This window comes from Myotis nattereri (genome assembly GCF_964212035.1).
Source record: "Myotis nattereri genome assembly, chromosome: 11".
Taxonomy (NCBI): domain Eukaryota; kingdom Metazoa; phylum Chordata; class Mammalia; order Chiroptera; family Vespertilionidae; genus Myotis; species Myotis nattereri.
Genome location: NC_138086.1, coordinates 10,328,549 through 10,342,366, shown reverse-complemented (window position 1 = coordinate 10,342,366; position 13,818 = coordinate 10,328,549). Strand labels below are relative to the sequence as shown.

At 40.5% G+C, this 13,818-nt stretch overlaps 1 protein-coding gene across 1 annotated transcript in view; it reads left to right on the top strand.

Annotated features, from left to right (window-relative positions):
* The window catches only part of TFEC (transcription factor EC), a gene marked incomplete at its 5' end in the record, with an annotated part of 89,738 nt that overhangs the window by 46,040 nt on the left and 29,880 nt on the right, over positions 1-13,818 (top strand). The window lies entirely within an intron of this gene.

Here is a 13,818-nt window from a genome sequence, read left to right as displayed (position 1 = left end):
TATGCAAGTTCTATGAGGTAGTTTCTTAGTGAGTCACCAGGTAAGGGCCAGTGGTGTTTACCAGGTTGATACAGATTCAAACTTCATGCTAATGCTGGGTCTAAGGCCATTCAGCAATTGTCCCAGAGTACACCATAGCCATCCACCAGCTGCCAGAGGCCCAAGGATCTTTGTGGTAAAGCTGAGACTTAGGGAGTCTTCAGGGTGAGGCCAGCAGTATTTATCAGGCTATAAACTACCAAGATTTGGCCATGGGGAGGAAGGGTGGCACCCATTAGGTTGGCAAGAGAAAGAAGGCCCTCAACCTAGAGCCACACAATTCTGTTTCTGACAGTAACCAGAGTTTTCCCAGACCTCCTCAAGAGTCCTCCATGAAAGTCTGTACTGTGGGCCCAAACTGGCTACAGCATGCAGACTCCCACACAGGGTCCAAGCTTGGAAGAAAGGAGCCACAGGGAGTCAGAAGGGTGAAGCCAAGTCAGTTTCCAGTGTGATGCCGTTTGATGCTCAACCCAGTAAAGATGACATCGCTGGGTGGTGTAGAAGAGGGCCTCAGCCTAGGACTTTAGCTGCTGTTCCATTAACCTTCTTCATAAAGCCACACTACCCAGTCCCTCCCTGCATGACTCTAGTTTGCTTTGATCTGCTTTCCCTCCGTGATGTTCAGGATGAGTGGTCATGGGTGAGATTTTGTGTGCTGGCCCTTTAAGAGGGAGCCTGATTTTCTAGCAGAATCCTGTCATTCCCTAGCAAACAAATCCTTGCTGATTTTCACAGTCAGATGTTACATGGGCTCCTCTTCTTCTCTGGTTCTGGCTGAGGATCATGATTGAAGAATTCTTGCTCCTCAGGGCGGACCTTAGCAGCTGAACTATGCCTTCAGATTTCTAATGGCCCCATGTGGATGTCAGGCCTTTTCTTTTCAATGTTCACCCTTCCAGTGAGTCTCGATGTGGCTTTTTCTATAAATCCTTGGTTATAAGACAAAGGTTCAGCTAGTCTTTAGTTGGTTATGCAGGTTCCATAATTTAATTGTTCCATAATTTTGGTTTGGTCCTAGGGGGAGGTGAGTTTAACTTTCACCTACGCTGTTGCCATCTTGGAAACTCCCTCAAGATATTTAGCTTTAATTTTAAAGGTTTTTGACTAAATTAATTTACATTATTTATCAATAGTTATATTATCTTAAATACACATTAAAATAAAACAGGCAGAAGTTTGAGTAGTAGTACATATGTGCTCTAGAAATGTTCATTAGAATAAGACTAATAACCTTCTTGCATTTTGGAATTATACATGGAATATTTTACTATTGATTATCTATTTATTCATTTCTACTTTTAAAAACTACTGTTTACTACGAGGCACTAAAGATGCCAAGTGAATGAAAGTATCTAGCTTCAGGGAACTTATACTTATTGTGACTTAATTGTACGTGAGCCTTCAAAAAAAGTCAAATAATGAATCATACTGGGAAACAACTTGAACTGGGGGAAAAACTTTTTTAATATCTCAGAAAAACTATATTAATAACTGAACTTTCTATTCTTTCCTTTTTTTTTCTTTTTCTTTTCCCATTTGATTTGTTAGAGGAAGCCATGGTTCTATGATCTCCCAGGCTTAATTTCCCAATATACATTCCTGATGGATATTACTGATTTCAGGTCACTGCTTTTTAGATATTAAGTCCGTAGCCTCCAGCTATAAAAGAGTAATGCTTAATATCCTATTATTTGAATTCCAAATGATAAAGATTTTTATTGTGTATACAAGTTTTATGTGAATCTGGAAGAGGTAAAAAACATAAGAATCTGGTATATTGTTTAATGAAATATAAAACAACCACAAAACAGGATTCATTGAAATCCAAAACTGAATATAAATCTCTACATGTATATTTACTTAAATTTTTCAATAGTTGGCCTATAAGGAATCCCACCTCCCAAATGTAGAACTAGATTCTCTAGTCACTCTATGAAGATCATAAAAATGTATGTAGAATGAAAATCATCTGTACAGTAAATATTAGAACTAACCCAGTACAATTTATCTTACAACCACGTTCTTCCAAAGTTCATTTCCTTGTGTGAGAGTTATTTCTAAAGGAAAAAGACAAATCCCTAAGGATATGCATATGCCAGCCAATTCTAGGCAGAACCCAGAAATGATCTTATTATATGTCTTATGAAATAGGTGTCCTAAAAAATAAGAACAAATAATTAACATATATCAGTCTTCTCAGTTTTTCTTAGTAAATGTTTTTTTTTTAATATATTTTATTGATTTTTTACAGCGAGGAAGGGAGAGAGACAGAGAGTCAGAAACATCGATGGGAGAGAAACATCGATCAGCCGCCTCCTGCACATCTCCCACTGGGGATGTGCCCGCAGCCCAGGTACATGCCCCTGACCGGAATCGAACCTGGGACCCCTCAGTCCGCAGGCCGACGCTCTATCCACTGAGCCAAACCGGTTTCGGCAAGTAAATGTTTTTATTGTTAGGCACACAACTTACTTTTGAAAAAGTAATAAGTTCATACATTATAAGAGAAATTAATGTGATCTTTGTGAGCTTTTAAGTGATATCGGCCAAAAGAAGTTGCATGGCTTGGAAGGGTTGACACTCTAGAGTAATCTAAGGGGAATGATCACATTGATTACAGACAAACTTTATTAGTCATTATACTTCAAAATATGTATATAGAAGTCTCTTCCATCATTGATGTTCTTTAAATCATAATTTAAATCAATGTTATGGTTTTAATCAGTGTGTGTTCTCTTTGAATTTGACTTGTGTACACATTTTCACATCCTGCCATCATTCACATTCTGGTTATCTTTAAAAGCTAAGATGTATCCTATGTTTTGCAATATTCCAATATTCTTTGACTGGTGCTAGGAATCCATGTACCAATGCAGAACTTGTGCATTCTTTAGAGTCATACGCTATGACTAGCTGTGTGGTCTCAGTTCTTAATCTTTCTCGTCAACATTTCTACACCTTGAAGAATTGTTTTGATGCTTACACTTTTTGTTGTTGTTATTAATTCTCACCAGGGAATATTTTTCCATTGATTTTTAGAAGGGAGGGAGGGAGAGAGACAGAAAGAGAGAAACATCAGTGTGTCGAGGATCGAGCCTGCAGCTAAGGTATGTGTCCTAGACCACAATTGAACTCAGCACCCTTCATTTCGCAGGCTGATGCTCTATCCACTGAGATAAACCGACTAGGGCTGATACTTACATTTTTAAAGTTCCAAACCCAAGGGCAGTGTGGCGGCTCAGGAGATGGTGGATGCTGTCATCTTTTGGTGTTTCTTTCCCCTAAGCTTGTCCTCCTGTGACATTAAGGAACGTTTCATTAATTCAAAGAAGACCCCAGAAATCAGAGCTACCACAGAATAAGTCCTTGACAGGACCCTTAGATTCAGGATTTGGGGGTTGGAACTAGGAGTAGCTTTGTGACTAAAGGCCTCTGAGACAATGAAATATAAAAATAAAAAGCGGCATTTTACAATATGGTCTTTCCAGGATAAAATCCAAATTTGTACTCATGGCACATAGGACCCTTCTACACTTAATTGTTGTCTCCTGACCCACACTTATGATAGTGCTCTGTGTTTCAGCCCTGTTGGTTTCAGCCATATGATTCTCACAGTGGCCATGTTTTCTCTTTTTGTATTTTCTTTACCAACTACCCATTCATTCTCCATTTGTCTGCATAATTTCAACTCACTCTTACAAATTCATTTCATGTTCTTCTCTAGGGTGCTTTCCTTGGTGGTTCTCTGTGAGGAACTGGGTGCCTGTTCTCTGGGTTTTTATAGTAGCACATATTATCATATGGATAAAAATTGACTTATCAGAGGATTTTCACAGTACAAACTACACTTTAATTATTTATTGCCTTGTTTTTCTGATCTCCTGTACCTTTAAGGAGCTCCAAGTTGAGGGGAAGATGAAAAAGAAAGTAAGCACATAATTATAATATTATGTAGAAAGAGCAACGGTATGTGTAGATAAGAACTGAGATATACTGATCTTATCAGAAGAATCAATAAGACTTAGAGCAGTGGTTCTCAACCTTGGCTGCACATTAGAATCACCTGGGAACCTTTTTTAAATCCTGATTTCTGGGCCTCATCCTCCAGAAATTCTGTTTCTTTGTTACTAATGTTGTGGCCCCACCCCATAACAAAGAAACAGAATTTCTGGAGGATGAGGCCCAGAAATCATGATTTTAAAAAGATTCCCAGGTGATTCTAATGTGCAGACAATGTTGAGAACTACTGACTTAGAGGAAAACGGCTAGTGGGATACTGAGCCAGCTGAGATAGCATAAACCAAGAATAGAGATGGGAAACAGCATGAGGTGAGTAGAAAGTGAGAAGCAGATTATGCAGATGGTGATAAAAAGAGAGGCCAGAGAAGTAGGCAATGGACAAATCACAGAAAGGCTGGTACTCTCTGTTAGACAATATCACATCCTTAAGGGTTTAAATGTAGGGGTTGTACTGACATAATCAGGTTTGGCTTTAATATTATTCTGTCAGCTATGTAGGAGAAGAAGCCTGAATTGAGAAGTTATTTCTGTAGTGCAGGGAGAGATGATGAGGCCCTCTATTTGAACATGTTAGGACTGAAGTAGCTGTGAGACCACCATGTGGAGATGCTGGTGACAGCTAGATATTCAAGTTTGCCTTGAGGAGAAATTATATAGACTGAAGCAAGAGATTTGAGAGTTGTCAGCATGCAGGTGATACTTGAAAACTTAAATGAGAGAGTTCCTGAAGAGCAAGAATCTACTGAGAAGCGTGGTGAACCGGGATAGGATTGAGGATATCACCAACATTTAAGGGTGCTCAAAAGAGAGGGGCCATCAAGATAATGTAAAAAGATAAGCAGTGTGGTGTCACTGGAGCTAAAGAAAGAGTTAGCTTAAAGAAGAAAGGAATGATCCACACACTTAAATGTTGCAGTTGAGTCTAGTAAAATAAGCACTGAAAAATATCTATTGAATTTGGAAGTCAAAAAGTCAAAGAAAATAGCAACCAAAGGGATTTCTTTAGGATAGTAGGCAAAAGCCATTCCACCTTGAATGCAGTTTATAGCAGCGGGAGAAGTTGAACTCCATGGATATTTGGGATGGTTGTGCCGAAAGATAATAGGACAAAAGCATAGAGAGTAATAAAATGAAAATTGTTCATTTGATCTGCCAGAAGGTCAAGATTGGATACAAAGGAAGGTTGTATTTGATGAGTGAGATAATGGAATTCAGATTTTAGAAATGGAGTAATTTAGAGGATGACATGACCCAAGGCATGGTATAGAGAATAGGTGAAGAGTTAAATTCAGATTTATAATGTTGATAGTGGTCAGCTACAATATTCATCAATAATTGTTGCTTTATTTTTACATAGAATTCTGATGGTTGTTACTGTAGGTATTTTAGGTGAGTATGCCTTTATGATTGCTTGGAGTTATTTTTTCTTTAAAATCTTACCTTACATTTAATATGGCTTAATACTACAGTTGCTACTGTGGCTTTCCTTATAGTCATATTTGTGGTACAACTTTTCAGTTTGCTTTAAGCTTTCTCTATTGTTTTATTTTAAATGTATCTTTTATAAATATACTATTGCAATACCTTTCTAAAATCAAATTCGAGAGATTCTTGGTTAGTATGTTAACTTATTTACATTTTTATAATTAGTGTACTATTAGGCTATAATACTTATCTTTTTTATGTTTTTTTTTTAATTACTATACATTCTGTTTCCTTATTTGCCATCTTTCTTTTTCTATCCAGCATTGGACACATTAAGTTTCTCTCTCTCTCTCTCTCTCTCTCTCTCTCTCTCTCTCTATATATATATATATATATATATATATATATATATATATATATATATATATATATATACTAGAGGCCCGGTACACAAAAATTTGTGCACTCAGGGGGGAGGAGGGGGTCCCTCAGCCCAGCCTGTGCCCTCTCACAGTCTGGGACCCCTCGGGAGATAACAACCTGCTGGCTTAGGCCTTCTCCCGGGTGGCAGAGGGCAGGCCCAATCCCTAGGTGCAGCGCCTGGTTGGGCTCAAAGCAGGGCTGATTGGGGAGTTGCGGCGCTGCTCCCTGTCATGCACAGAGCAGGGCGGATCAGGAGGTTGCATTGCCACCCTCAGTCACACTCAGGGTAGGGCCGATTGGGGGGTTGGGGCACCGCCCGCTGTCACACTCAAGGCAGGGTCGATGGGGAGGTTGTGGCGCCACCCCCTGTCACGCACAGAGCAGGGCCAATCAGGGGGTTGGGGCGCTGCCCCCTGTCACTCACAGAGCAGGGCCCATCAGGGGGGTGGGGCTCCATACCCTGTCACGCACAGAGCAGGGCCAATCAGGGGGTTGAGGAGCTCCCCCCTGTCACTCAGAGAGTAGGGCCGATAGGGGAGTTGGGGCACCGCCCCCTGTCACACACAGAGCAGGGCGGATCAGGGGGTTGGGGCACCACACCCTGTAACACTCAGGGCAGGGCCAATCAGGGGGTTGGGGCGCCACACCCCGTCACACACAGAGCTGCAGGCGATCAGGGGGTTGGGGAGCTCCCCCTTATCAGGCACAGAGCAGGACTGATCAGGGGGTTGGGGCGCCTTCCCCTGTGCCGAACAGAGCAGGGCTGATAGGGAGGTTGTGGCCCCACCCACTGTCATACACAGAGCCGCAGGGCGATCAGGAGGTTTGGGTGCTGCCCCCTGTGACGCTGATCCCAGTGCTGGGAGGCATATTACCCTTTTACTATATAAAATAGAGGCCTGGTACACGGGTGGGGGCCGGCTGGTTTGCCCTGTAGGGTGTCCTGGACCAGGGTGGGGGTCCCGCTTGGGTGCCTGGCCAGCCTGGATGAGGGGATGATGGCTGTTTGTAGCTGGTCACATACCCTTCAGGGTGGGGGTCCTCACTGGGGTGCCTGGCCAGTCTGGGTGAGGGCCTGAGGGCTGTTTTCAAGCTGGTGGGTGACTGAAGCTCCCAACTGCTCCTTTTTTTCCTTTTTTTTTTTTTTTTTTTTATTCTGGGCCAGCTTTAGCTCTGAGGCTTGGCTCCAGCTCTTAGGCCTCGGCTGCTGAAAGCAGGTATCTGGTTTGTTTGGGTTCTATAATTGAAACACTGTTTCAACTCCAGCTCTGAGATCCCGGCTGGCTGAAAGCAGGTTTCTGGGGTTTTGTTTAGCTTCTATATTTGTAACAATGTTTCAAACTGAAAGCTCAGAGGCCGGCAGCGGCAGGTGGGGAATGTTGGAGTCCTCTGTCACTGAAGCAAGCAAGCCTCATGTTCGCTTCAAGCTGCCTGGCTGCCGGCCGCCATCTTGGCTGTCAGTTATTTGCATATCTCCCTGATTAGCCAATGGGAAGGGTAGCAGAGGTACAGCTAATTACCATGTTTCTCTTTTATTAGATAGGATAATTTTAGAGTCCTGGTGCATGAAATTCACGCACGGGAGGGGTGGGGGGGCAATGTCCCTCAGCCCAGGCTATACCCTCTCCAATATAGGACCCCTTGGGGGATATCTGACTGCCAGTGAGATCAGGCCTAAACCAGCAGTTGGACCTCCCTCTCACAATACAGGACTGTTGACTCTCAACTGCTTGCCTACCTGCCTGCCTGTTTGCCCCTAACTGCTTATGCCTGCCAGCCTGTTCACCCCTAACCACTCCCCTGCCAGCCTGATCGATGCCTAACTGCTTCCCTGCCGGCACTATTGCCCCCAACTGCCCTCCCCTGCCGGCCCAATTACTCCCCTGCAGGCCTGTTCACCCTCACTGCCCTCCCCTGCAGGCCTGGTTTCTCCCAACTGCCCTCCCCTGCCATCCCAATTACTCCCCTGCAGGCCTGGTCAGTCCCAACTGCCCTCCCCTGCTGGCCATCTTGTGGTGGCCATCTTGTGACACATGGGGGCAGCCATCTTGTGTGAGGGTGTGACAGTCAATTTGCATATTACCTCTTTATTATATAGGATAATTTGTCATTTATACCACAAAATTTTTACTGCTATTTACTCATTCTTTTTATCTTTTGTATTGATTTCATAGTTGTAGTTATCATCTGACCTAATTACCTCCTGAAAGAGTGTTTTTAAAAGTTTGTTTTTGCTTTAAAGCTTCTGAGTTTCTATCCCTAAGAAACAGTTTATCTCACCCATATACTTTCAGGATATATTTTTGGTTGTAAATGTTTAGGTTCAAAGTCACATATCTTCAATACTTCAAAAATTATCAATATTGTATTTGAGCACCCTGTGATATTGAAAAGCTTGATCCTTGGTCTTTTGTGGACTTTTACTTTTAAATCACTTGCATCTTATAAATGATTTCCTTTGTCCTTGAACCTCATACTTTCTACGTCTATTATTTCCATTTTGATTTTAGTCAAAATAACATGTTCTTTTTTGTATTTAATTATCTTCATCTATCACTTTAAGAGTGCTTATTTTTCAGATTTGTAATTATGCTTTTGTCTGATCTGTTAATCCTGTTTCATCTGATGCAAAATGTTGTATTTGTTGGTTTTTTAAAAAGATCAACTAAATTCCAAGATATTTAACAATGAAGAGTCTTGGAAGCTGTAAAGCAAAGTTTTGGACTAGATCTTTAAATCAATAGGATAATAGAAGAACCAACTTCTTCAGTAAATTAGGGGAAAAGGTATTTATGTTGGTGGATGACAGAAATAAGAAATAAAGATGTTAAAGGCAAAAACAGAGCCACCGAGGAGGATGGAACTGTCACATGTAGGAAAGAAAGGATTCTCTTTGGAAAAAGAGAAACCTTAGCATGGTTACAGGCAGAATGGAAAAAAAATAGAAATGCAAGTGACTGCGTTATTTATGGTGTAAGCATACAGGAAACATAAAGGGACGAATGACTTATTTGTAACTGTTACTGAAACTACCATAGCACCCCAAAGAAAAATATTTACCATACGTTGTGCTTAGCATCCTTCTTCCTTTAGGTCTTCTTCACATTTGTTTCGAACACATTTACTGTCCATTTAATGGCAGAAAGTGAATGAAAGAAATACCATGACAAACAAAATAGAAGCAGAGGCATGGATACATAGGGAAAAAAACCCTGACATGTTAGAGCGGAGGGGGTTTGGGGGACTGGATGAAGAAGGTGTAGGGATAGCCCCAAACATATATACATAATACATCGACACAGCCAACAGTGTGGGGATAGCCAGAGGGAAAGGAGGTGGGGGCTCTGTGGAGGGGGGACTCTGCTTGGGGCACTAGGCATGCGATGCACTGTGCAGATGATGTTTTATTGAGTTTTACACTTGAAACCTGCATGGTTTTGTGAACCAATGTCACCTTGACAAATTCAATGTCACACCAATAAAGTCAACTAAAAAATAATAAATTAAAAATATTCTCCCCTGGGAAAAGAAGAAATATCACAAAATTAAAATTTGAATTTAATGACACTACATAATATACTGTAAAACTTTCAGAGGCTGGACAAACCAAAGAAACAAAACATGCATATTTATTATCCTAGATCCTCTTAATTCACATAGAATAACATCTAATGTTTAGACAATGGTCTAGAACTAAACTCTTGTATTCGGTACCTACTAGCCATATATGGCTTTTAAAATTAATTTTAAATTTATTCAATGCAATCTTTAAAGATTGAGTAAAATTAAAAATTCAATTCCTCAGTTGCACTGGCCACATTTAAAAGCTCAGTAGCCATATGTGGTTAGTTGCTGCTGTATTGACAGCACAGATATAGGATATTCCCATTATTGCAGAAATTTTTGTAGGACAGCATTGGTCTAGAGGATTTTACAATGTAAGTTTCTTGTCTATTTTTCAACTTTGTCTGAAACCTCTCTTGCCCTTGCTCACTCCATTTCCTTCCCATTGGTCCTCTCATTCTCAAATGCCCCGAGCTTGCTCCTAACTTAGGGTCTTGGTATCTTTTGATTCCTTTCCAAAGTCTACCCTTCCCCATGTTATTCATGCCTCTGTTCACATATCAATAAATTCTTCTCCGACCATTTTCTAAAACAACACTTTTCCCCATCAAGCTCTATTGACTTCCTGCTTTCATTTCTTCAGGCTGCTGTTATTGAGCTGTTTATTGTGTGTTTCCTTAATAGAATTTGAGCTCCATGAGAGCACAGCCTTTGTGCCACGTGTTTCTAGACTTCCAGTATTCACAACAAGGTATTGCCATAGATATTGCTCAATAGCGTGTTGCTGAGGAAGCTGGAGAGCCTGGTGCTGCCGCAGCTGTGCTCACCAGCCATTGGCTGGTGCCTATTGGTCAGCTGAGCAGGGCTCCCACTGTGGGAGTGCACTAACCACTGGGGGGCAGCTCCTGTATTGAGCATCTGCCTCCTGGTGGTCAGTGCGCATCACAGCAACTTGTCGGCCGTTTGTTAGGTCGCTCGGTTGCTTAGGCTTTTATATATATAGATTTTGCACCTACTTTTGACTGGCAGTTTTGTAAGTGTATTTTTCTCTAGTTCTCATACAAATAGGCAACATCTCTGGGGCAGTCTACTGTGTGCTCTTAGACACTGTACAGCTCCTTTGCTGTGTGGTCTCAATAGACATGGGATGTTAGTTAACTAACATTTATCCCAGACCACTGCACATAGGCTTAACGAAGACTCATGTTGTAACTTCTGTTCGTGGGAAACTTGGAAGCTGCTGGCTTGTAGCTTGGATGACTTGTGGAAGTTCTTCAAATTAATCTAGGTTGAATGGAATAGTTCAAGATTTTCACAGGTTTTCTTAGCCCACGTATTTCTGATCAAGAAATGCATTGAGTAGATTCATGAATTGAGTGACTGGACTCAGAATAATTAAACAAAAGTTACATCTCAATTTTTATTTGATCAATAAATTTAACCACCTATAAATTAATTCTTACTGCAACAAGTATGTAAACAGGACTGGAAAGGGTCAAAAAGCAAGAAACATTTAAGCAAATTAATTGTGCTTTCATCAACAACTTACCCTTCCAGTTTTCCAATCTCCTTAGTGTGAATGATATTTTCCCCTTCCCTATTTGGTAGTCATCTTCTCACATGATGATATCCTAGAGCTCATTATAACCTATTTTTCTATCCCATAACATTTTTCTTTTACACCTTTTGGCCAGCACATTCTGTTTTTTCCTCGTGTTCTTTCTTCACCAATTGTTGAAACTGTGGAGACTCCATATCAATTGACTCTATCACTGTTTTCAATAGCTATTACTTCCAACTCACAACATTTTAACCTTTCTTCCTTAACCTGCCTAGAGTCTTTGGTCAAGCACCATAACCAATACTCTTGCAAATGCTCTTAACATGTTATCAGTTTCTTTTATGTTATTCTCCTGACAAAACCCCAACCCTAGTTAAGCTTATTTCTCATCTTATTCCACATCTTCATCTAAGCAGCAGGTGGATAAAATTTCACCACAACGCTCGTGGTACTCACCTCAAATACATCATCAAAGTTTTGCTGGGGCTCTCACTACTTCCAGATAATGCTATCACTATTCCCTGGCAAAAATTCCCATTAATTAAGACAACATTTTAATATCTCCTCTCTTTTCTCAAATTTCCATGATTCCTTGTCCATGCTCATTTTTTTTCAGCTAATTTCTCTTTCACAACATATTTCAGAAAGAAAATATATGCAATCAGATTAGAATGTACTCATTAGCTTTGTACTCATCAGTCTTACTAAACCATTTGTATATGCTTTCATTTTTTGTGCCATCCCTTCTATAAAAATAGAATAATTGTCCTAGCTCATACTCTAAAACCAGCTCTACTACTTGTTTCCTACACCCCACTCATTCTTAAGAAAAGCAGTTTCCTTCTCTAAATAGCAACTCCTTCTCGTATCATCAGTCTATTCTGATCTAATGGGTTATACATATTAGCATCACACTATTCTTTAATAAGGCTCTCTAAAAATAAAAACGAATGAACCAACTCCCTTTGGATACATTTTCTCTCTGGTTACCACACCATTGCATGACCCCTATTTTCCAAAAAAACTTACTGCTTCCATTTTTCACCCTGCCTCCATTTCTTCACCATTCATTCTCTACTCTCTGATAGAGCCATTGTCCTCACACTTCTAAAAGGAATCTTAAAACCAACCAATGTAAAAACAAAACAAAAACAAACAACCAAAAAACAATAAATGCAGAAGCCAACAATAAATTCTCCATTTTCAGCTGACTTGGATTCTCAGTGGCATTTGCCATGTTTGACCACTGTCTCCCTCTCCAAGTACTACCAGGGATTCTGTGGCACCACATTTTCTGGGTTTACACCACATTGCTGGTTCTTTCTCTTCTAAGATTTGTCCAAGAGGACAAACTCAAACTAACAGACCCTCTTTCTCATGTATCTATAAATCCCTATAGGTAATCTCAACCCATTCCGAGCCTAGATTTCTCCCTTAGATGCTAGAATGATATATCCTACTATTTACTTGACATCCTTGGTGTTCCTAAGTACAGCAAGCTTAATATGACTGAAAGGAAGCTTTTTGTCTCCCCCAATCTGCTTTTAGCTCATTTTGAAACCCCCAAGTAATTTTCCCTCTCTTTTCTCTTTCTCCCACACTTCCACATCTATCAATATGCCCTTCTAAACAGCATCCAAAACTGCCTGAATTGCATGGCTTCTTATCAGCTCCTTTACTAAGACACTTGCCAGGCTACCACCATGTCTCACTTGAACTTCAGAAACAGACTCCAACCTAACTTCCCTGATGATTCTTGCCCCTTATAACTCTTCTTTACACAGTAATCAGAATGATCCTCACAAAGCAAAAATTAGATCCTGTTTCTCTTTGCGTAACATTCTATTAACTTCCTGAAATCTTCAGAAAATAATACAGACACTTTCCTAGAGTCAGCACTTCCCTTTAACTTTGGGTGCTGGCCTTGATAGCCTTCTTTCTGCTCCTTGAACACGACAGCTTATTATCATCCTAGGATCACTGAACTTCCTTCACTTGGCTTGGAATGCTGTTGTTCTAGATCTGTGATTGGAAGCCTTCTTTTGTTTCAGACATTTAGTCAATATCACCTTGTCAGAGAATCCTTCCACATCACCCTTGCTAAAAATCACCATTCCATCACTCCCTAAACCAATATCTCATTTTCATTCCCTCTTTCATTTATGATTTGAGTAATAAAAATTGTCCTATTTATTATTTTACTAGAGGCCTGATTCATGAAATTCGTGTAAGAGTAGGCCTTCCTTCACCTGGCTGCGGGCACCGGCTTCCCTCTGGCACCCAGGTCCCGGGCTTCCCTCATAGCCTTGGCTTTGTCTGGAAGTTTCCTCGGGTCTAATTAGCATATTATGCTTTTATTATTATAGATATACTTATCCCTAGAGAATAAACTCCTGGAAAATAGTGTTTTTGTCTGTCTTGTTCACTGCTGTTTCTGGAGCCTAGGGCAGTGAACTGTTCATTATTTTATTTTCAGTAGCCTGCACAATGCCTAGCACATCATAGGTACTAAGCAAATACATACTATAAAATTCACACAGGGTATTGAAAACATTTTTCCTATTATACAGTACTAGTTAGAATTTTTTTTAATGGAAAAAAGCAGTAGCAGTAAGGATAACAACAATAACAGCTACTATGCCTTGGGAACTTATGTGAAAAAGACAAGGCAAAATGGTGAAAAACTGTATTTAATCAACACAACAAACATAAGTAATAGAGACTATTATTACCTATTACCAGTTTATAGATGGTACCGATAGTGAACCACAGGGAAGGGGTTT